The sequence below is a fragment of the Varanus komodoensis genome, unplaced genomic scaffold, assembly GCF_004798865.1.
Source record: "Varanus komodoensis strain SLA01 unplaced genomic scaffold, ASM479886v1 scaffold97, whole genome shotgun sequence".
Classification (NCBI taxonomy): Eukaryota; Metazoa; Chordata; class Lepidosauria; order Squamata; family Varanidae; genus Varanus; species Varanus komodoensis.
Window position 1 is genome coordinate 422,882 of NW_025336668.1, and position 24,375 is coordinate 447,256.

Consider the following 24,375-nt stretch of genomic DNA (forward strand, 5'->3'; position numbering starts at 1 on the left):
ACTGTTTAGAGTTGCTAACAGTGTCCACAGCTCTCCATGCCTTCCAAAGTATGCTGGAGGTACAGACCATTCAGATAGCAATGGAGAATATGCTGAGCAGTGTTCTCCGTGAACAAATGAAGAGAGGCAACATCGATCCCGTTAGCAAATCTCCTTTTCTGTCAATGCCATTAAGTTTCAGCTTTTCAACCATACTCCCATTAGTCCAACAACCACAGGATCAGTACACAAGCAGCCATCTGGCTGGTACTGAGAAGGAAGAAACTGAGTCCCCCAACAGAACCATGTCTACTATACAATATTACTGACTAATTTGGACATAAGCAAAGAGTGGACCGATCAATGCTTCTGTCACCCTGATTCCCTCATCACCTATTCCGAATCATACACTCTGAAATTGAAGTGTACCTTACATGCTGACTTTGGGACCGACAACTTCCTCGGTACCAAGTTTCCCTGGTACTGACAACAACCTTGATACTGACAACAGGTTCAACTTCCTCGGTACTGATGGCCTTCCTGGTACCGATAACCACCTTGGTGCTTCTACCATCATGCTGTATGCTCCAAGCTAAGCTGGAACAGGTTTGTGTGTTGAGTCAAATTAAGTCACAAGCTACACTCCTGCTGCACCACTTCCGTCAGTCCCATTAAGTTTCAGCTTCTCCAAACAGTCTTCCACCACACCACCCCCCGCCACTCGGAACCCAAAGACTTTGGTTCCCCAGAGGCTGCCCAGCAACTCTTGGGAATAATGTTGCTGGATTGTTCTCCGGCACCGTATAGGATTGGAACTGCGGCACTACATGATCAACTCTGAACCTCCTCCTGTTTCGTCCTTCATTACTGAAAAAATTCCTGGCAAATGCTTTGCTCGGGTTCACCTAGCGCTGGTTCAAGAACCCCACCTATACCTCCACAATACGAACATCCCTGACTGTCCCTCTTAATTATGGCTCCAGTTCCAAAAACCAACAACATAGAACCGAAGTCCTATTCCATTATTCCTAGCTGAAGTATTCCGGCAACTGGCCTGCTGCGAACACTCTAATTTTTCAGAGTAAATGCACCTGAGAGAACCAGCTCGGTCCCGAACTAAGTCATTTAGAAAAACCAAGCCTCTGTCCATTGCGTACTCTGAACACAACAAAGCAACACCTATCGATGGGGATCGTTTCAGTCATCTAATTCTCCTACCAACTGGCAAACTTTTCTTACTCATCCCTCAAAGAGACACTCCATCAGAACTGTAACTACCTCCTATGCTACTCACTTAAGCAAAACTAATGCATGATAGGCTTTATGAACTTCCATAAAGCAGTTCCGACCAACGTAAAGCTGGTTTCACCTGGACTGCTTCCTGGCCATGCCATCCTCTCTAGTATTCCTGAAAAGCAACACTGTCCCGCCTCCTGGTGGGTAAGCTTTCTAGTCACCCATGTGTGTGATGCACAGAGACCATGACGAAGAAAGGCAGGTTGCTTACTGTAACTGTCATTCTTCGAGTGGTCATCTGCATTCGCACAACCCACCTGCCGGCCCCGCATCAGTGTCAGTGACTGGGTTCATATTTCATGAACTGCGCTTCTCTTCAACTTGCGTTTCCTTGCTGGTACCAGCTGGGGGCGAATGGGCGGTCTTCGGCTGACTGGCGAGAGGGCGGGGACTCTGCCCATTATAAGGGGGGGGAGTTCCCGCCAAAAACCATTAGAGCTGAGAGAATCTTTCCGAAAACAGGCACTGCGCAGGAGTAGCACCCCTATGTGTGAATGTACAGATGACCACTCGAAGAACGACAGTTGCAGGTAAGCAACCTGGCTTTCCAGAGAGCCCCCACCTCTTTTAATATGAAATACTGAACAAGGGATAGGCTTGGGACCAGGATATTGAAGGAATGCCTACTCCCATAGGTTGCAATGTTTTCAGTGCCAGGCAAAAACAACCTATTTTCTAGGCATTTTAATAATTTTATCTTGAGAATTTTAAATTAATTGCCTTCAACCATGTATTGTGTTGTTTTTATTGTCTTTGCTTTTGTATTTTAGAATGCTTGCTTTTATTGTTATTGTTAGGAGATGTTTTAACTGTTTGTAATCAGCTTAGAGGGCCCACAGGCCAAGTTGGTGGAAAATAAGTCAAATAAATAAATAAATCTGTACCTGCCCAACCACTAATATCCGGTTCAAAAGCCCTACTTAGAAAGCCATCCCCCAAAGAGGTGATGGGGATGGCAAATGGAAGAGGGGCCTTTTAGGTAGTGGCTCCTCATCTGTGGAATAGGCTTCCCAGAGAAGTACGTCTGGTGCACTCATTATCATCATTTGGGTGGTAGGCAAACACATTCCTCTTCTCTAGATATTTTACAGTTTAAATAATATTGAATAGATTTTATATTAGGGATTTTATGATGGTTTTTTTACTGCTGTACCTAAGCAATTTTAAATTTATGTAGCTATAATTTATTGAGTTTTTTTTTACACTGTACAGTGCCCAGAGAGCCCTATGGGGCTATGGGAGAGGTTTATAAATCTAAAAATAAATAAAATAAATAATGGGTAATAAAATGATAGTAATCTGTTCTTTATACCCAGTCAACATATTGTCAGATATTAAATATGTTTTATTCTGTTCAGTAATTAGAATCAACCATTCAGAGTGCATGACATAATAGTCTATAGCAAAGAACATTTTTTCAGTTATAGCTTGTCTTTCCAAAGTGGGAACCTGAGCAGGAAAAGCTTCTGATGAAAACTTTGGCTTTTTCACACGGATTCCTGACACATTCATGCTTAATTTTGCCTGTGGTGAACATCCATTTGTTTTCTCTGTTTGTGTATTTTAAGTAACTAAAGTGATTAACTCGCTATATAGCTATATCATCTATATTTGTGAAGATGGGCAGAGCACTGTGGATTGTGTACCACTTCCAAAGCTGTACCAGGGCGGGTGGGGAGTGGCACTCAGACGTCCCCTCTTCTCCCCCACTCTTCTGTTGGAGGGGAAATATCTGCATAGGCAAGGCGTCTGATCCTGAGGTTCCACAGGAGGAAAAGAAGCAGATCCTCTGCCCCAGACAGATCCAAGGCTGGAACCGCTGCCCCAGCCTCAGAGACCTACATTGTGGGATGCCACTAGCAGAGACGTGCACACTTTTCTTCGTGGGTATTCAGGGATGACCTCCACAAGCATTCTCCTGGTGCAGGCAGGCAGGCAGACCTTCTCCATGGCTGCAGGGCTACTTGCACCCTATCATAAACATAAACCATATCCAAGAGGATTAGGCCTGCATCCTTAGAAAGCCATTAGGCTGTTATTTAAAATGACAGTTAGAGACTGAACCCTTCCATTCTGAGGAAAGTCTGAAAAGTGCCACTGCTGAGATTAGAACAATTAATTCATATAAAATTATAACTATGTTTGTGATTGCAAAGTACCTCAGTAGGGCTTATACAAGTATTGATCATAGGGCTGTGAAAATGTAGGCTACAGAGAGGGCATCTTTGGTTCAGCTCAACCTATAGGAAGGATGAGTGTTATATTTCACATGACTAACTCCTAGCCAGAAAGAATGTGACCCACATTGATTATTTTCGTAAGAGACTGAAGAGAATGTACTCTCTGGTCTGTTGGAAGAATTTCCGTTAGCTTCTGTGCTGAGAAAGCTGAGAGGAAGTCAAGTTTTCTGTCTGAGTGTGGTAAGCTTCTGCCTGTTTTTGATGGAGATGACGTAAGTCACAGTTTCCAGATCAAAGAGTCAGGATTGTCTGATCCTGTGTGGGTCAGAGTTCCTAAGAAGTGTAGCGAAAAATCATTAATTCAGTTGTATCCTGGAGAACAGTTCTTAGCTTAAAGGTATCCTCTATTTCAGCCTTACCTAACTTGGTTTCCACCAGCTGTTCTGGGCTGCAGTTTGCATCACCCTCAACCATCACCATGCTAGTTGGGGCTGATGGATGTTGTAGGCCAGAATCAGAGGGCAGCAGCAGCAGGCTGAGCAGGTTACCTACTAACAGTCTTCTCTGCTATGGTAAGATCATGTATTATAGATTCTCTGTATTATAGATGTAGAGCACCAGATGGGCACCTGTGCATGCAAATTAACGTGTACATTTTATGCAAATGTTGCCCTCTTTGTGACGATAGTTTTCTTCCTTTTAGTGATAAGTAAACACCTAGTCTAGCGATTTTCAGAAAACGCCTACAAGGGGCACGCCTGAAATGTGTGGCATATGGGAAGGCAATGCAGGGCAAGGTTCAGTTCCATGCAGCAACATGCCCCTTTTAATGAAAATTTGATTTCTCATCGCTGTCTCTCATAATGCAAGTGTCAGCTGCTTCCAACCACAGTAAATTATATAGAGAAAAATGTGGACCCACACCTCACCCTGTGCTTTGTTCATGAACGGGGCATGTCGCCTCATCATTTCCCCAATGGCTCAGACAAAGTGAAGATTTTGTTTAATGTATTTATATACCTGCTGTGATCTTAGCTGTAAAAAGAGCCACCCTAAACCTCCGGCATTGAAAAAGCATCTAGTCACACACACATACATGCAGTATGTAAGGTACAGTGCTATCTGCTGCAATGCATCCATTCTGGCTGACAAGAACCTCATTTGAATCAGAAGACTAAGCAGGTGTATAGCTGCAACTCCATTTTCTTCCCCTTGCACTTGTCAAGGCCTCTTCAGTCACTTCCACTCACATGGCTAACAACTGCACACTGGACCCACCCCTACCATTACCTCCTTGCCCCTCCCAATTGGGGCCACTATTGAGAAAATCTCATCTTGGGTAGCCATCCACATAGCTCTGATGGTTGGGAAAAAGAGAGCAAGGTTGCAATTTCATTTATGTCTAGAAAACTCCTAGCATCACCCAGTCAACATGCATAGGATTGCTCCTTAAGCCTCTGCCAATGATCTGGATACATGAATAGCTTTGTATGAGAGGAAGTAGCCCCTAACATATCCTGGCCTTGGGCTGCTTAGCCAGTGGTATGGAGTGTTGAGAGTTCTAGGCCCAAACATCCAGAAGGCCACAAGTTGGTTTACAGCATGAAAAGTGAAAATCAGCATGTTAAGCAGAAGAATGGAAACCAAGTGTGAGCCAGTGAAGTTGACACAAAAGTGGACTTACAAACTTAAAACAACTTGTGCCCCATTAAGCCTCTGACACTTGCCTTCTGGATCAGTTCTAGCTTCTATTTAGTCTTCAAGGTCAGCCCCACATTAAGCACTACAGTAATTTATCAAGAGCTGAGTGGCAAAGCCCAATCCTTCAGGAAAGAGCAGGGTGCAACTCTAACACTGGGTGGATATCTAGGAGCACTACTGAATCCAGGAGCTTTTCAAAATGAGGACCAAGATGAGGACATTGATGATCAAGTCTCTAAGCAACTTCACTGAGGATTTTCATGTAAACGATAAATGGCATGGGGAATAAGATGGCCTTTGCAGCATCCTGCATACCAAAACTCCCAGGACAGCAGCCTCCCAGCCTTGTCTTAGGAGACTAATCCCCTAGGAAGGAAGAACTGGAACTACTTGCAAAATTGTACCCTTCCTAGGAAAGTATTCCAAAGCATCTTACAGTCAATAGTACCACATGGTACTGAGAGGCCCAAGAGAATCAACATAGATGTACTTTCCCTCACCACCTTTGGGCATGTAACATCTGCCAGGATGAAAGCAGTTTGCATTCCAAAACCTGCATGTAAACCAGACTCAAGGATTTAGATAGCGAGTGTTAGACAGGAATGCCTGGAATTGGCCACTGCTATTGTCAGGGAATCTCAGATTAGCAGCCGCAAAAATGTACGCTCAGATCCACAGGGAACCTCAGCAGTTTTATTGGTGAGAACAACCCTGGTAAACCCTGGGTTTGCAGAGTACAAACCTACCACAGCACTGCCAGGTAGAGGTACGCCCACCAACTGCAAAATTCAAGAACCATATACAGAGTATTTCAAAGGTTTTGAGTCAAGTACACAGGAGCAGGGTTGTTGATGAGCAAATAATGAGTACATAATACATTCATGGTCAAGACAATGTAAGAAGTCTGCAGAGGAGACAAAACATAATAGTACAGCAAATATCTGTGATAACAGGAAATTGGTATGACAATCAGAAAGGCACATGAATCATTACTGGTCTTGGGTGCGAGCTTGAACATGGAAGCAACTCTGATTACAGCATGACAAAAAAAACTGGTCAGAGCAGCTTTGGCTGCTAGTAGAAGAATGGGCATCAAGTAACTTTCCTTGGGAGTCACATTCTGCAGAGGAGTAACTTTGCAACTAAATGTAGCAACTGCCTCAGGTGATCAATGAGTCCCAGTCTCTTAAAGGGACAAATGACTAATAATGCCTCAGGGAACAAAAAAGGAGCCTCGCTTAGAATTCTGGTTCTTTCTGGGCAAGAGGAACAGGAACACTGCAGGTTTGATTTTATATCACAAAGGCACATACAAGCAACAAACCGAACGTGCGCCCCCTTGTGGAAAAATTCTCAGTATGAGATAGGAAAAAGGGATCGGTACCAAGAAAAAATGGGAAACTTTCGGTACCGATGAATGAGTCCACTCACCGACACCGAGCGGGGCCGGCGGGTGGGTTGTGTGACTGCACAGATGGCCACTCGAAGAACATCAGTTACAGGTAAGCAACCTGCTTTTCTTCGTCGTGGCCTCTGTGCATCACACATATGGGTAGATTAACAAGCTTACCATCAAAGGAGGAGGGAAGGTGTCCTCATTGTAGGACGGAGGAGAGTACAGCTCTACCGAAAGAGCAGTCCCGTCGAGCCTGAACATCGAGACGGTAGTGCCTGGTGGAGGTGCAAGGGTTTGCCCAAGTAGCGGCTCGGCAGACGTCATCGATCGGAACTCCGGATGCGAATGCAGAAGACGTAGCGACAGCTCTAGTGGAATGGCCTCGGGGAACTGTAGGCAGTTCGAGCTTAGCTAACTGATAGCACAAGGTAATAGTGTGGACTGTCCACTTAGAGAGCCTTTGAGGAGTGACTGGATCTCTAGCTGAATATTTAATGAACAGTTTATTGGATTGCCGAATAGACTCCATTCGCGATCGATAAAAGGCTAAACAACACCGAACGTCGAGGGAGTGCAAAGATCTTTCCAAGGGATTCGACGGCGATGGAAAAAAGACAGGCAGTACAATGTCTTGTCCTGAATGGAAAGGTGTAGAGACTTTGGGCAAGAAAGATGGGTTGAGATGTAAAACGACCTTTTCTCTGTGGAAGTTTAGATAAGGAGGGTCGATGCGGAGGGCACAAAGCTCACTAGCTCTCCGGGCTGACATGACAGCTACAAGGAACGCCGTCTTCCACGAAACTAATTGGAGATCCACAGTCGCCAAAGGTTCAAAGGGGGCCCTCATAAGGGCCTGTAGAACTACAGAAAGGCTCCACGTGGGCATAACCGGTCTAATCGATGGATTAAGGTTATACAGTCTTTTCAAAAATCTCTTGAGAATAGGATGAGAAAACGGGTGATCCGTCGACTAAGCCACGGTAGTAGGCTATTGCGGCCGTATACACTTTAATAGAAGATGGCTTCAGTCCGGAGTGATGCAACTCCAGAAGGAACTGGAGAATTTGTTCAACTGATGAGACAAGTGGGGAGAACGAATGAGACTCGGCGAAGGTGGAAAACCGCTTCCATTTAGCTGTATATGACTTTCTTGTGGACGGCTTTAGAGCAGCGTCGATAATATGCTGAATCTCAGGGTGCAAGAGCGTTGGATTCGAATTCGACGGGGTTTGTCTCGAACCGGATGATACAGAGAGATTGTGGCAGTGAGAAGCACCCGCATGGTTGGATTTGAGAATCAGGGCCGAAGCGGTCGAAGTGATCGTTGAAACCGATGAATTAATAGAAGCTGTAGGATTCGAGGCTCTCGAATCCGTCGCCAGCCCCAATGGAAGGTCAATCATCGAATCCGCCACGCTGTCAGATTCAATGAGAGCAAATCCGGGTGACGAAGTGTGCCGTCCATTTGCGTTACAAGATACGGAAGTGTCGGAAGATGAAGAAACTCCCCGCGGGAGATGTTGAGCAGTTTTGCAAACCACGCTTGGCGTGGCCACCAGGGGGCAACTAGTGTCCCCAATGCACGGTCGCTCACTATCTTCGCTATGACCCTCATCAGAAGAGGGATCGGAGGGAAAGCATAAAAGTTGATGTTGTCCCAAGGGATCATGAATGCGTCCCCTAGGGATGCTTGTCCGATTCCCGCTCTCGAACAGTAAGTCTCGCACACCCTGTTCTGTTGGGTAGCAAATAGGTCCACATCAGGAAACCCCCAGCGCCTGAACAGGTGGTTGCATGTGTGAGGATCCAGTTCCCACTCGTGCAAAGTGAAGATGTGTCTGCTGAGAAGATCCGCATGTACGTTGTCTGTGCCGGCCAGATGAACGGCCATCAGAGTAATGTGTCTCAGAATGCACCAGTCCCAAATCATCATAGAAAGCCTGGCTAAGGTCAGTGACTTCGTCCCTCCTTGCTTGTTCAGAAAAAAACGGTCGCTATATTGTCTGAAGTTATCTGAACGATCCGATGATGAAGGCGGTCTTCGAAAGAACGAAGAGCTTTGAAGACTGCCAGCAGCTCTAGGAAGTTGATATGATTCGTGGATTCTAGACGAGTCCATGTTCCCTGGGTAGACAGGCCAGAGCAGATCGCCCCCCATCCTAGGAGAGACGCGTCGGTACCGAGAGTTATTGAAGGAGGTTGCGCCCTGAAGGGGACTCCCACCACGAGATTGGTCAGCTTCAGCCACCAGCACAGGGAGTGGAGCACGGAAGACGGGATCCGAATCTGTTTTGACTGTGGGTCTCTTTGTGGATGATACACCTTGTTGAAAAATAATTGTAGTGGGCGAAGCCGAAGTCTGGCATGTGGAACTACGGCAACTGTGGAGGCCATATGCCCCAGGACCCTCTGGATGGATCTTCCCGTAACCGTTCCCTCTCGTCGAATTCGATGGATATGGCGAGCGAGAGTCTGCTGTCTGTCCTGAGGAAGGAAGGCTTTCTCCAACGTCGAATCCAAGCGAGCTCCAATGAAGGTGAGCGTCTGTGTTGGAAGAAGAGAAGATTTCTCTGTATTAATACGTAGACCCAGACTATCTAGTAAGGCACGGGTTGTATGGATGGTGTCTAGTAGTCCTTCTCTGGATTGCGAGACTAACAGCCAGTCATCGAGGTACGGGTAAATTTGTATGCCCTGAAGGCATAGGAAGGCACAGACAGGAGCCACACATTTGGTAAAAATTCTCAGAGCTGAAGCCAGTCCGAAGGGTAAAACTTTAAACTCATAAAGTTGGTTTGCAACAGCAAAACGAAGGAAATGCCTGTAATTTGGACAAATTGAAATATGAAAGTAGGCGTCCTTCAGGTCCAGTGAGGCGAACCAATCCCCTCTCCTTAACAACGGCAAATGTTTTGAAGGGTGGTCATACGGAACTTTCTCGGTATAATAAACTTATTCAAGTCCCGTAAATCCAAAATCGGACGTAGACCGCCGTCCCACTTGGGGACCGTAAAGTATCTGGAATAGAATCCGTGGAGTCCGTCAGATGGGAATACTTGACGAATCACTCCTTTAAAGAGAAGTTGATGTATTTCATCGAGAAGTACCGGCGAACATGAAGTAGACCGGATCGGACTCGATGGAGGAACGATGTCGAATTCTATTCGATAGCCGTATTGAACGATGGACAATACCCACCGGTCAGATGTGATGGACTCCCAAATGGGGAGTCGGCTTTGGAGCCGGTCCCCAGATGAGAGGGGGGTGGGTATTAAAGGAGCGTGAGGAGTGGTTCGCCAGTCCCGTCAGCGCTGTCTCCAATCGTCGAAGCGATGGCGGCCCTGTTGGAAGCGCTGCTGGGGCTGAGGACGGCAACGCTGCTGCTGCTGTTGCTGGCGAGGTTGCGGCAGCTGTCTCTGTTGGTATGGCTGCCTGTAGGATGGCCGATTCCAGGACCACTTACGTCTGCTATGTGACTGGATCGCCATCCTGCGCGCCGTCATTCTTGACTCGTGTAGTTTCTTGAGTTTATGGTCGGTACGTGAATGGAAGAGTCCCGAGCCATCAAAGGCATCTCTTCTATTTGCCGCTTCGTTTCCTCCGGGAAATTACAACTCCGAAGCCATGCGTGTCTCCAGAGGGAAATGGCACTGACCAAGGCCCGGGAGTCAGTGTCCACGTGGTGACGTGCCGTGGACAACTGCTGCACCGCGACCTGCATGGCTTCTTTGATCAGGACCTTCGCAAGGTCACCCTGGTGGTTTGGGAGGGTGGAGGCGACGTTGTGGAGGCGCTGCATAATAAAATATTGATAGCGCGCCAACGTCGCCTCATAGTTAGAAATGCGAAGTCCTAAGCCCAAGGCAGCATAGACCCGCCTGGCCAGGGAATCTATTTTCCGGCCCTCCTTATCCCTCAGCGCCGTATGTCCCCTCGCCTCCCTGCCTTACGAGGATTCGACGACCGCCGAGTTTGGTTTCGGGTGCTTTAACAGGGAGGGGATGTCTTCTTCCCTGACCCTGTACATAGAGTCATATCTCCTGGACGTCGGTTGAGGATGTGAAGGTAGGTCCCAGGGCTGCGTCATCGCCTGCCGCAGGGTAGTTATAAGTGGCAGAACGATAGAGGTCGATTGCTCCCCGCGGACGACGTCGTAAAACTTATCCGTCGACGGTCCCGGGCGCTGGGCAGCGTCGATGTCCAGGGACTGGACAAGCCTCGACATCAGCTCCGTGAAGGAGATGTGTGACTCATCAGGTGACGCAGGATCCTGGGATGTCACCACAACGTCCGGGGAGGTTGAGTCTACATCAGAGTCATCCGAATCAGCACCATAGTATGGCGGGGTAGAAGATGATGACTCCGCCGGTGATAAGGAGCGGCTCCTTCCGCTTTGCGGGGATCGAGGTGGTACCCTCCTCGAATCCACAGGCCGCGGTTGGTCACGGGGCGGAGGTGAGGATCGCGCTCTGGGAGCAGGGTAGTATCCCACAGAGAGCGGGTCTCCCCAAGGTTGGCAGTAGGGACGACGCCAACTCTCCGGGCGTTGCTCTACCGAGCGGCTCCTCCGATTCCCTGGTGGGGACAGGCCAGCTTCAGTCTCCAATGTCACCGCGGGCATCGGTGTCGGTGACCTCGCTCTGGGAGGGGAGTCCTGAATTTCCCCGTCTGAGATAGATCCCCGTAGAGTTGGAAGGGATGCTGGCGGGAGGTCGACCACACGTCGGGGAGACCCCTGAGGGGTGACCCGCATAGCCTCTTGAAGGATCAGTTCAGGTGGGGTCGGTATCGTAACCGCCACCGGTACCGAAGGGCCCGTCGGCTCCGAGTCCCGATTTTGGGAACGATCTGTAGACTTAGCCTTCTTTGGAGGCTTAGAGGCCTTTTCCTTTCTGTTCTTCTTATGGCCTGCCGGCTTGTCTTCGGCATGTTTGCGCTTCTCATGCCTCTTTTTTGGTGAGGCAGAGGGGGCCAGCGAAGCGGACGCGCCTTCATCTGAAGGGCGTGAGGGTGGAGCCACAGAAGCGGAGCCCGGTTTTGGAGTAGAGATGAGCGGGTCTGATTGCATCAGAGCCCTATCCCAAAGGAGCCTCCGAAGCCGGTTTTCGCGGTTCTTCCTAGCCTGCTTAGAGAAGGCTAGGCAATGAACACACTTATCCGTCCTATGCCCCTCCCCAAGGCAAAGGAGGCATAGGTCGTGCGGATCAGTAGGTGCCATTTTTGACCCGCAGTCAGCACATTTGCGGAAAGCCGCCCGCTGCGCCATCGCAGAAAAGGGAAGAAAAGAGAGATAGTGCAGAGGGTAAGTATATATTTTTTTGGGGTTTTTTTTTTTTTGGATCGAAGAAGAAATGAGAGAAAACTACACAAAATGGGAAGCGAAGTAAGGGGAAAGTAGTTTAAGGGCAATATATAAGGAGAGAACCAAGAATAACCAAAGCGAAAGTCGAAAGTGGCGCAAGGCACAGCGAACGGCGGTCGCAAAGACTGAACAAATGGCGGATGCTCCGCTCTTTATAACCCATGGGGGAGGGGAGCGGAGCTTCCCGCCAGAAACCGTTAGCTTTCAATCTTCCGGCCAAAGGCACTGCGCAGGCGCAGTACCCATATGTGTGACTGCACAGATGGCCACTCGAAGAACATCAGTTACAGGTAAGCAACCTGCTTTTCTTTCTGGGCAAGAGGAACAGGAACACTGCAGGTTTGATTTTATATCACAAAGGCACATACAAGCAACCTTTCTTTTTAAAGATTTATTTGGATTTCCCCAACACTATACTTTGGAGCATCTTGCTCAAGTATGGGGCACTCAGGAAAATCAACTAGGAATTATTAAAATGTGGAATCTAATGCTTGCAGTAAGCAATTTTTAATTATTTTCCACTGCCTTTGGGAAACCATAGCTACTTAAGAATTAAAAGAAAAGGAATGAGCAACAAAAATTAATTTGTAAAATAGAATACCAAGACTCTTGTATCCTCTTCATTTGCTTCCCCCTTAAGAAAATATTTGTAAGTATATGTGGAATTTTCAGATTATTTTGGAAATGCAATGCCTTTCTTTCACTACTATGAAACCCAAAATGGCCCCTCTGCAGGAGCTGGAGGCCTGTATTCCTCCCTGAAGGGGCATGAAGAGCAAGCCATTTCTGGCAGTTGAGAGCATGTCAGTGGTACAAATCTATTCCAGGGCTTCTTTGTTCTTCCTTACAAGAGAGGCAATCTATGGGGAAAACAGCCTGAGCTTTGTGCAAATCTCCCTGTAAAGCTGTGGGGCACACTGACCTTTAAGTGCTCTACCTGGGTAGCCTGCTCCTCTGCTTTGCCAAAATAGGGAAGGGCAGAGAACATTTGGCTGTCATAAGGATCTGTGGTGTGAAGTTCATCCAGAGCAAGAGCATGAAGAAAATGCAGGTATCTACAAACAGTTTTCTTTCAGCTTCATTCCTTGGGCCTACCAGGAATATATTCTGCCATTCCTGTAGCCCCTTTAACCTGGGTCTGGATGGCTGGTGCATATGGTCTTCTAGGCTGGGTTTGGGGTCACAATTGACCCATCCTGATATTGCTGCCTTCTTCCCCTCAGGGAATATTTTCTAGAAGTCTTAAATGTAGGGTAGGCTGACTTAGGATTTTAATCACATTGCTAGTTGCAATATAGGAGGGAAGGAAAATGAGATATAAACTTATTTAAATTACTTATTATTTGAACAAAACACCGGAACCAAAACTAGGAAACCTGTGAAGAGAGCAGGAAACCTGTGAAGTTCAAATGAGCGGGACAAGTCTACAGCTCAAAATCCATCAACTTCAAATGAGCTAGGACATCTTATTTTGGCAGATCCCTATGCTAAGTGATAGGTTTTGCTCAACATGTTGTGTGCAACGTGGTTAGCAGTAGTTGTTTCTGATTTATGGTCACAGACCAGAAAGTTCATCAAAAAGGTAAAATAGCAATAGAAAAATTAAAACACAGTTAAAACAAGTACAATTTATACCATATTTTCACTCAAGCAAGTGACCACTTTTTTTCTAACCTTCATTGCAGTCATTAAAAATCTGGCAACATTTCTGGTAACATAAGAGGAAACATCCCTTAAACAATTAGATACCAGAGTGGAAGAAACATTCCCATAAGGATCCATTATTAAAGCTTTAATCAATTTCTCTCTGCATTCCCTATAAAAGCTGCAATATAAGAAAACATATCCCACCATTTCTACTGCTCCAGCACCACAAGAACATGCCTGTTCCTTGACTGGGGTCTTATTAAATCATGCTTTTAAAAGTGCTGATGGTAGCCTATTAAAACGGGCAAAAGTAAATCCATCATTATAGCAATTATTGCAGTTAAGATGAGATAATGAGGAGCAAGTTTTGCTAGCAGCAGTTCTCAAATATTGAAGATCTAGATCTAGTAATTTTTGAACAACAAGAAATTATGACTTCTCCAATCCATAGTTGCCCAGAACTTCTGCAGAGAAACCTCGCTGATGTAGCTTCTTGCCCATTTCTCTCATCTGTTGATGAACATACAGTACATATCTGAAAGCAGCAGAGGCAGGTAGCTACCAGGAGCTACCAGAAAATGTAAATGTAGCCACCTTTTAAAGGCTTCAATCCATGTCATACACCTAGCAGATCTAATTCCTAATCTTAAAGTCAGCTGCTGGCTAAAGTTTGTTGACTTTAAGTTTAAAGTTCAATTGCTTGTTTATTATTTATTTATTTAGGAGGCTTCTATGCCACTCCATTCGCCGAAGCCTCGGGGCGGCTCACAATAATAAATAAATAAACACAATATAAAAACAATACAATTTGAGTTGACCTGGCCAAGAAAAAAATAAAAAATATTAACAATTAAAATAACGTTTGAATAAAAAAATCTTTGTTTTATTTGTTTTTCGGCGCCAGGCAGACCTCTCTGGGGAGCGCATTCCATAGATTGGGCGCCACCGCAGAGAAAGCCCTCCTCCGAGTACTTACCCTCCTAATTTCCTTCATGGAGGGTTCCCAGAGAAGGGCCTCTCCCGCTGATCTCAAGGGGTGGGCGGGCATATATGGATATAAGCGCTCCTTCAGGTAACCAGGACCCAAGCCGTTAAGGGCTTTATAGGTCATAACCAACACCTTGAATTGGGCCTGGATTTCAATGGGAAGCCAGTGAAGCTGATGGAGAACTGGAGTCATGTGAACATAACGCCCAGTCCCCGTCAGCAGCGTGGCGGCTCTATTTTGAACCAATTGAAGTATCCGGACCGTCTTCAAGGGCAGCCCCACATAGAGCACGTTACAGAAGTCTAATCAGGAAGTCACCAATGCGTGTGTCACTGTCGCCAGGCAATTGTTCTCCAGGTAGGGACGCAGCCGATGGATCAGTCGAAGCTGAAAGAAAGCGCTCCTCGCCACCGCTGTCACCTGAGCTTCCAACGATAGCTCTGGGTAGAGGAGCACTCCCAAGCTGTGGATCCCGTCCCTAAGAGGGAGTGCAACCCCATTCAGGACAAGGTCCAGGTCGCCTACCCCGAAGCCCGATCCGCCAACCAGCAGGACCTCCATCTTGTCTGGATTGAGCTTCAGTTTGTTGACATTGTTCAGACCAGAGCCCAGTGCTCTACATTTGGATTCCTACTTGTTTTATATGGAAAACTTAATTGATGGTATTGCCATTTAAAGCCCATTTAATTTGTTTTCTAACTTTAGAGAACACCAGAACTTTAGACTTATTATAATTAATTATCAGACATTTCATAGAGCAATAAGTTCCAAATGTGGCTAGTAAATGATTTCACTCAATTCTGGAAAGTGACAACAGAACAGCACCATCAATTATTTCACTAAGACTGACAGGCTACCATTCTAGAACATTAGAAGACAAGCAAAGGTTATGTGAGAAAAGAATATTAAGAGTCCTGAAGTATTGCAGAAAAATGTCCTTCCTGTTCATAATTAGAAATATAACAAGCAGGATATTCATAATGCTCTGACTAGACTCCCATTACAAGTTGCCTGAATAATATTATCCTTCTTTTGTATAGCATAAGTTCCATCTCTCTCTTTTTCCAGTTCTTTTCTTTTGGTTTATTAAAACCTCATATTCTCATTTCAATTTGTAATATATTTCTAGTAGAGCTTTGTCTCCATTATTTCAATATGCAGAATAAACTTGCTTAATCTGTTTCTTAAGCAATCTAAGCTAATTATCAAAACAGCTTTTGTTTCTGTGGTCTTTATTCCCAACCAGGGAACTATCTGCCACTAAAGTCCTCTGTATACTAGGAATTAATGTCTCATAATGGTACAGCTTTTCTTCATCAGTAGAGGCTAAGATGATATGATGTACCAACAGGGGATGCTGTGAATGAGTCAAATTTACCCTGCATATTTTTTGTACACAATTCCTCTCACACATGGGAGCAAAGAAGAATCTAATAATGAAGAACTAGTGGGTAAATTGATCTTTAGGGAAGGTTCAGTTAATGTCACTAATGTGTAGTGGTCAGTGTTCATATGATTATAGATGTTAAATGCCTTAAGTGACTGACCAACAAGGACATAGTCAACAACACTGGTTCCTAGCATTGAACTAAAGGTGAATTCACCCAACATATTGCTTAGAGTACTTCCACTCAAGGTAACTTTATTGTGTCAGCATGCTAAAATTGCTAACCAAGTTTTGGATGACAGCAAAGTTTTGGATGACATCCTTGGAATGTCTAGATGAAGAGTATCCTATCATATGATTAATTCCTTGGAGATGTTGGGAATTTACTAATAAGTTGTTATCAGGGCGCAGCTGGGCATTAAAGTAATCAGCCACAAGGACCTGAGCTGATGGAAGCTTTGCCTTGACATATTGTTCTAACTCTTCCCACTGAGCTTTCCTTTCCTTTTCACTTGTTGGGAGACCCAGAAGGGAAGTATAGGATAGATGGTGAACCAAGTTCATGAGTTTCCAGAACTGGAAACTAAGCCAGTTCTTCGTGTCAGCAGTGCCAACATTAACTTTAGTGGGATACAACTTAACTGCCAGTTCATCCTCAGAGTAGAGATCACAAGTTTTTGATGATCCATCTTGCTCTGGGTTTTTGACTAAACATACTGGGGAAAGCACCTGAATTTCCTTAAATGATGTTTTATCATCTGAATTGAATCCCAGCATGGTCTCCCCCACCCTCTTAAAGAGCATAATGTTTCAGGTCAACGATGAGGTCAATGATCTGGCTGCAATACCAGATTTAGCGCATTAAATTCCATAAAAGTTGTTATTGCTTCCTTTGGAATGAACCAAGTGAGTAGCTTTCTCTTGGCAATGGAGGCTGGCTAGAGGCAGTAGTGTCTCTAGGAACTAAATTGCCGCTTGGAGCAAGAGGGACTAGTTGGTTTAAAATCCCCAATATTTCCCTAAGTTGAGCATATATAATTTGCATTGTATTGGTCACTAGGAAACACTGGTTTGCTGAAAGTTCTATAAGGGATAAATCAGCAGAGATTCACTCAAACATGGTGACCTCAGGTTTAAAAGGGGTGACAGAAACATCTTTATTTCTAAGGTGGGGGGAGATGTTGTTATTGTCATTATCCTTAACAGATATTGGGTGTCTATTTTCATACTGAGCAGTGGTCCCTTTCACTTGGGCTCCTGTAAGGATCAGGAAGTTGTCAATTTTAGACTGCTTAGAGAGTGGCTGTGGCAGCAAATCACTAGAAGAATTACATCTCTTCCCACCTTTCATTATTACCCACTAGAACTCATGTTCCTCTCTAAAGAGTAGAGAAGAAAAAGAAAGAGGGAGATAGATGGGAATATTCAGTTGTTAGGCTTGAACAAATATTCTGTACAACTACAGGCCTAAACAACTGTATCATACAGCATAAACAAACATTTCCCCTTACTTAGACAAACAGTTTATAAAGTGCAAAATTTGTCAGAGGAAACAGAGGTTACCCTTTATTATAGTCCATACCATATGTCCCTCAGGTGATATGTAACAGTCTGCTTAACAGTGGTGCAACTTGGTTGTTAAATCAGCTTTAGTGTGATCACTAATGCAGTGTGCCCTCTTTTGAGCATCCCCCGCTTTCATTTCTAAAAGATTTGGTGGGAGAGGGTAGAAAATTTATTCAGGAACAAGTGCCATAAGTAAGAAGACTTCAGAGCACAAAGCAATAAGTGGCTTAAAGTGGCAATTTTGAGGCAAATGACGAATAAACTGAAAATACATTCATGCATGTATTGCTCAGTTCTATCCTGGAGTTAGCTTGGGGATAAGTTTGGATGGCACTCAAAAGTCTGCATCTGTTGCTGTTCACAGATCAAAATCCCACTGTGAAAAGCTGTAGGCTGATATAAATTGTCCGTCCTGGGTAGACACAGCCCACACCACATGCAGGTGCTGCAGGAGCAGCTCCATCTCCTGCTGTAGGCATGCCTAGCAGCCCTTCCACCCCACCCTCCCCACGTCCAGAGGATGTCCTCATTTCAATTTGTAAGGAGTCCTCTGCTTTCCCCCATGGTCCACACAGAATTCCTCGATGCAAGGAAGGGCCCCAGCTCAGCCAGGCCCTCCACTGTAAGGAAAAGCTCTGCATGTGTGCACAAGTGCATTTGAACACTCCCTTCAAGTGTGTTCTGAATTATTTTTAATCACCACAAATACTGGATTTCCTTATATTGTGAGCCTCATTGTGACAGAAGTGTTTAACATTTAGAAATATATATATGAGGTTCAGAATGGGCTGAAGAGAGGTTTTGAGTCTTCCCAGGGCCTTGCCCCCTGGATTGCAGCTGGAATTTCAGGGAAAATCTTAACCCATCCTCCTGAAGTGCTATGCTTCCAGTTTGGGTCTCCACACACAAATACACAAAAGTAAAGTTGCAGCATTAGCTAAACTGATGTGATTAGTGGAAAGCATAGTTTGGTACAAAGGGGAGGGAAAATAAGAAATAGCAGATTTAGGGGTGGAAAGAAGCGGTGGAAAATTGTGATTTAAGAGAAGTATAGATGGGCCAGGAGGCTGGCTGAGTGAAGTGGGGGTTAGAGGCTGCAAATAAACAGAATGAAGACAACTCAAAAGTTTGCTTTCTGTGGACCCCCCCCCCCCTTTCCTAAACATGAGTTGGATTGATTTTATGTGAAGTCACACAATACTTTAGAGAGAAAGCATCATGGCTGGACCTTTGGGGCAGGAGGTGCCAGTGGTTAGATGGGAAGAATGCAGAGGGTTACATTTTCATTGTGCTGTCTCCTTCCTCAGATTTGTTGGGGTCTGCTTTGGGGACAAATTTAGGAAGGGCTGAAACTTCAGCTGATTGATGGGTGTCAGTGGAATTCTTTTCGGGTGTAAAAAGATGAGGAGTTCTGAATTTCATTAATCTCTGCACATGAATATCAAGACAGGCAGCCTTCAAAGTAATAGATTAGTAATAATTTTGAGGAGAAGACCCTAGTCTTCTGACACTATCATAATATAAAAGTCTTCATCACCAAGTAAGACAGCCATTTTAAAACATATAAATGTGTGACAGACAATTCAATATTAATATATTTTTATTTATATAAGTTATTGAATAAATACAAATGGTCTATGATATTCTTGAACCAGACTTTTGCAATGCATAAATACAGTTATATAAATATGTTTTATAAATATTGGTTAATATGGATGCTTCTCTTTACTCCTTGGAGAGTTTCACATGCCATATGCACTGCTGTTATCAAGACATCAAGCATACAGATCAATAAAAATGACTAATAACGTGATGTAAAGGACACCAAACATGGTATAGGGCAGGATGACTGTGCTTTTATCAGCTGGAAGCAGGAAGCGGGGTTTTAACTGGGGAAGGGTTCTTCTTCCACAATCTGGCTTGAGGCCAGCGGGCAGAATCCTGTGATGATTGCCCACATGCACCCTGCCCCACTGATCCTGCTCCACCAGCAGGGGACTGATCACTCATGCACTGGAGATGCAGCACTTCTGGGTGCAGTCCGAATTGACTGGAATGGAAGCACTCATTTCTCAAACTGGGCAGGCCAGCATGACCCACATGGCATTTTCAGGAGCTGCCTGCAAAGTGTCATGTCTGTGCTGTGCAAGTGGAATATAGTTGGATATGGCAAGAAAGAAAGAAAGAAAGAAAGAAAGAAAGAAAGAAAGAAAGAAAGAAAGAACGAACGAACCAGGGCTCTATACATAGACAGGCAACACTGCATACTGCTCAGCAGAAATATGCAGCTGGAAAGGTATTTTTTTTAAATGCAAATTGTCCCAATTGTCTAGGAAACTTGAAGTAATTTGAACCTACTGAAGCATTCAACATGGATCACTACATAAGAGCACTAAATGCAGCCTTCCCTTAACCCTAATGGTTTCCCTATGTCTGCTAATCCCTGCAACATTTTATTCTCAGCCACCCAAGCATATAATTTCTATGCTTCTGGCTTCATCCTGTAGTCGATCATTGATGTCCTGCATTCAGCCGCCTGATTTGGCTGCTCTTAGAATAGACATGGGTGGTAGGAATGGCACAGGTGCAACCAACAGTAATCACCTGTTTCTCTAACCAGTACACATGCTGGCAACCCGCCGGCTTCCGTTTGAGGACCAAGATCTCCTGTTGAATGGGAATGGAGTTCAAGCCGTAATTTAAACCACGCCCTGTGGAGTCTAGACAGGCAGAATAGCGGCAACTGGCTTCATAAATCACGTGTGGAAACCTGTTGGGATCCTCGTTCATGCTGTAAATTAACACACAAAAGGGAAACATGGTAAGAGAATTTCTTAGAATACATAGAACCTTGCATTGAAATCAAGCACTGAAGCTCAACCATCTGTAGTGGGAGTGAATTTGAATCTGAAAATGCTGGCTGCAAATGGTAACCAACAGTCCCACATCCTACAGTTGTGCATGAGAAAACATAACATTAGCACATATTCTTCCTGCTGCAGATTCCTGCTACAGATTCTTCTCTATAACGCTCTGTTTCCACATATTGAATTCTCCTGCACACTTCATGAGACAAGAAGTATTGGTGGTGCCAGTGTCAGAACTTGCTCAAAAACTGTGCATAACAGATATTAACCATGCTCTCTGTCCATGAATCAGTCCCTGTCACAGGTGATCCTACTGTTGCAAGATGAAGCGAAACAGCACACATGCAGTGAGGTTGGCTTGTTATTGAACATGCTGGAAAGTTTCCATAAGCCAGTTCTATTGGAATGGAGATGAGCCTGGAAACCAGCTGACCCAAGTATCCCCTGATGCCAGCCCTACAGCTATTGCTGTAGAACAGTCCAGAAGCAGGATGGATCAGAGTGGACCTGAAGGACTCTTGAAAGGATTAGCTGAAAAATTCAAGGGGCAATCAGGTCCCTCTCTCCCTCCAATCTGGATCCTAAAAAAATAGGCTGGCTTCATGGTGGATAGCAACAACAACGGCAACAGCAGCAATAGCACGGTGTCCTGCAGTGCAACACTGAGTGGCCTTTGCAGCCTAGGTGTGTTCAAGCGCAGCAGAACTGTCATTTGCACTTGCTATGAGAGCCACTGCATTTAAATCAAAGGGAAGGTGTCCAAGATGCAATACCTGTAATTCCATGGAGACAGAGACCGGCTCCTGACATCCAGAAGCAGCTTGTGAGCTGGCTGGGTGTTAGCAATATGTATGTTGACCCTCACACTATCTGGGAATTTGTTGTCCTGTTGGGATGGGCAGTTCCCACTTATTCTCTTTGTGCGTTCCTCCTCTCTTCTAGGATTTCCATGGGCAAAATTCATGACTGCAAGCATCAGCACCAGCAGCCCGATCTGAAAGGAACAATTGATACTCTTGGGATATACAACAGTTTTCAATACATGGAATGTCATGTCAGGCTAGCATAAAATGTAATTTGGAACCAAGAATATTGGCTGGAGTGCCCAACAAACATGAGCTGGTTACCTTTTTAAATGAGGCTGAGATTTGATTGAAAGCCCCTTCTGTGAGCTTTTATTCTCCACCTGGTGCCGTCGTTATTCGCTTTCCGGCGCCAGGCCAAGACCTTTTTATTTAAACATTATTTTAATTGTTAACTTTATTTATTGATTTTAATAATTTCTCAGAATGTCTCCAATATTTTATGTAATTGTATCATTTATATTTATTTATGTTTGGAAGCCGCCCCGAGGCTTATGCGAATGGGGTGGCATATAAGTTCTCCAAATAAATAAATTCTGATTCTAAGATCCCAAATGAAGGTAAAGCCCCATTTTCAAAAATTTGAAGGATCCATTCAGCACATTCCTTTGATGGGTCATTCAGGAATGTATTATTTCATCACATTTATATCCCCCTTTTGCAGAGCACCTGAGGTGTCTTCCATGGCCTTCCTCTTCTCCATTTATCCTCACTCAGAATAACCCTGTGAGGTAAGGCAGATGGAAAGACAACAATTGGCCCAAAGGCACCCAAGTGCACACCGTGGCCATGCAGGCACCAGAACCTGGTACTCCTGGGTCCTGGTCCACTTTAACCACTGTGCCATGCTGGCACTATGCACAAAATTGATTTATGTATTGATCATTTCACAAGAAAAACCGGGTCCTAAGGAAAAACAGTAATGAGAGAGAACAACAAAATCCAGCTGAGAATGACTTTCTGGTACATCAATTCTCTTTTTAATCTAAATGAAACAACGAGGGGCATAGATGAGAAAATATATGTTAACACATTTCTGTCAAACGTTGAATCAAGTGAGTTGGATCAGAGTTTCACGAGCATTGCTGATCTACTGGAGGGCAATTCACCTAGTAAAAGTTAATGGTTTTGAGAAAAAGGCTGCCATCCAAATTGTTCTGTTTGCCAGAGCAATGGCAGTGTAAGTGTTGGCTGACAGCACTCAGAATTCTCACCCAGCAAGGCCAAGGCTAGACCGGCTGGGACTTGGGGGCAACAGTCCAACACACCTGCAGGGAACAAGGCCAGGGGTCACTACTATAGCACTGAGACTTGGTAGCCAAATGTTTCCAAATTAGGACCTGCCTATTTCAAAGGGCTTGGGGTGTGGGTCTCTTAATATGTGGACCAACGGCCTTTTCAGGTGTTTCAGAATTGCTAGCTTAATCCAGCTTCTTGCCTGGAGACTCTCCCTCAAGGTTCCTGGCCTGGCCATCAGAAATCACTGTTCCTTGTACGCTGGCACTGTAGCAAACCACTGTGTGCAAGTCTCGTGGCAAGCAGATAGGACAAAAGATACACTCTTTGCTTGTGTAGGCTATGGCAGGTAAAGGGCAGCTCTAACCAGAACTGAGTGACTTTTAAGGAGCTTTGAAAGAAATCTCCCAGGCTTGTATGGGAGGTTCAGGACACAATCATGCTAAAGCATACTGACATGGAAAATAAGTGTTTGGGGGACGGGCTTACTTAAGAGTGAAAAATAATCAAGTAAAGCGAATCTTCGAGAATCTAAAGAAAACCAGGATAACTGTCTTGATATAAAAAGGTATGGATCCTATTCAATATCCAATGGCCTCTATTTTGGGTAGCACGTAGGTCAGAGGAGTTCAGTATGTGTAAAAGGCATGCATTAATACAATCCTGCATGTGGAAGGAAGATAGAACAACATAAAGAAGAAAGAACTAAGATACAAGAGGAATTCTTGTTTTTTCAGTACTTAAACTGCAATGTTTACAACTTAGAGACTCAATGAAACTACAAACACAGAGCAATGGACAACAAGCATAATCAATGTACTCACCAGTGAGAGAAGTCTTTGATGAGACATGGTGTCCTGGTTCCTGTTGTGAAAGTCTCTCGCTTGGTGTTCTGCCCTTGAGTACCAGTGCCTTGAATTATACCCCAAAGTGCCCTAGCCATCTCCTTTTATACTGTTTTCTCTTCAGAGCCACGGTCATTTTTCCATGGCTATACTGAGACAGTTTTCCAGCCCTCACTTCTGGTTCTGGGGCAGCCGTGGGCAGCTTTTTTTTCTCTTCTATACCACTTCCTTAAAGTGTTACGTGCTACACACATACAAGGGGATAACAAGGGAAATAACATGAGATGTGCCACTCACCTCAGTATGATTTGGACCAACCGATATATCTGAGCAGAATACAGATGAGCTGCAAGATAAGAGCATCCTGACTAATCAGTGTGTGTGTGTGGGGGGGGGGGGGTTGTGTGTGTCTTTGTGCATGTGCGTGCATGCTTCATCATCATAGCCTACCTGTTGTAAAATAGATGACTCTAACTATATGTGTGTATCAATATATTCAAGTATAAATAGATGCACAACCATCAAATGCATACACTGGACAATCAAGCACCCTCTGCCACATGAGGCAAACATGTCATTCCTTCACTGGTTGCTGTGCATCACAGAGTTTGCTCTTTATTCCCATTTTTTCCATGCTTCCTCAAGATTGCTTGGAGCAGCATTTTAATCTCCCAGCAGCCCCACCTTGGCAGTGAGATGCTGACTAGCTCAGGAAGCTATACTGTGAACTGCACTGCTGATATTCAGACTCAGTATTTTAGCAGCTACAGCACACCAACTTTACTTTCTCAAACAATGCTACTTTTGCACTGGAAATATGGTGCTTATTCCTTATACGTTGGAGCAGCCATCTTCCCCCCGCAGCACATCTGTTCTTTGGAAACTGCATTTTCCATACACTCAAGCTGCAACCCTAGGCAGTTTCCTTTCTCTAAGTACAAGTTTTAGATTAAAGGATATTGTACTAGTGTGGGGACATACAGTATGTGACACAATGACTGGCTTCACAAGACACAATAATTTATGGTGGTTTCGTGGGTTGTCTGAACCCAGCAATCATCC

The 24,375-nt window shown here is 44.8% G+C and overlaps 1 long non-coding RNA gene across 1 annotated transcript; it reads right to left on the bottom strand.

Moving 5' to 3' along the window:
* Positions 1-905: 905 nt before the first annotated feature.
* LOC123017564 lies at positions 906-21,394 on the bottom strand. Its single transcript, XR_006413634.1, has 3 exons — positions 21,384-21,394; positions 19,886-19,894; positions 906-1,083 (listed from the first exon to the last, which is right to left on the bottom strand). It is a non-coding gene; the product is annotated as an uncharacterized LOC123017564 (long non-coding RNA).
* Positions 21,395-24,375: the final 2,981 nt, after the last annotated feature.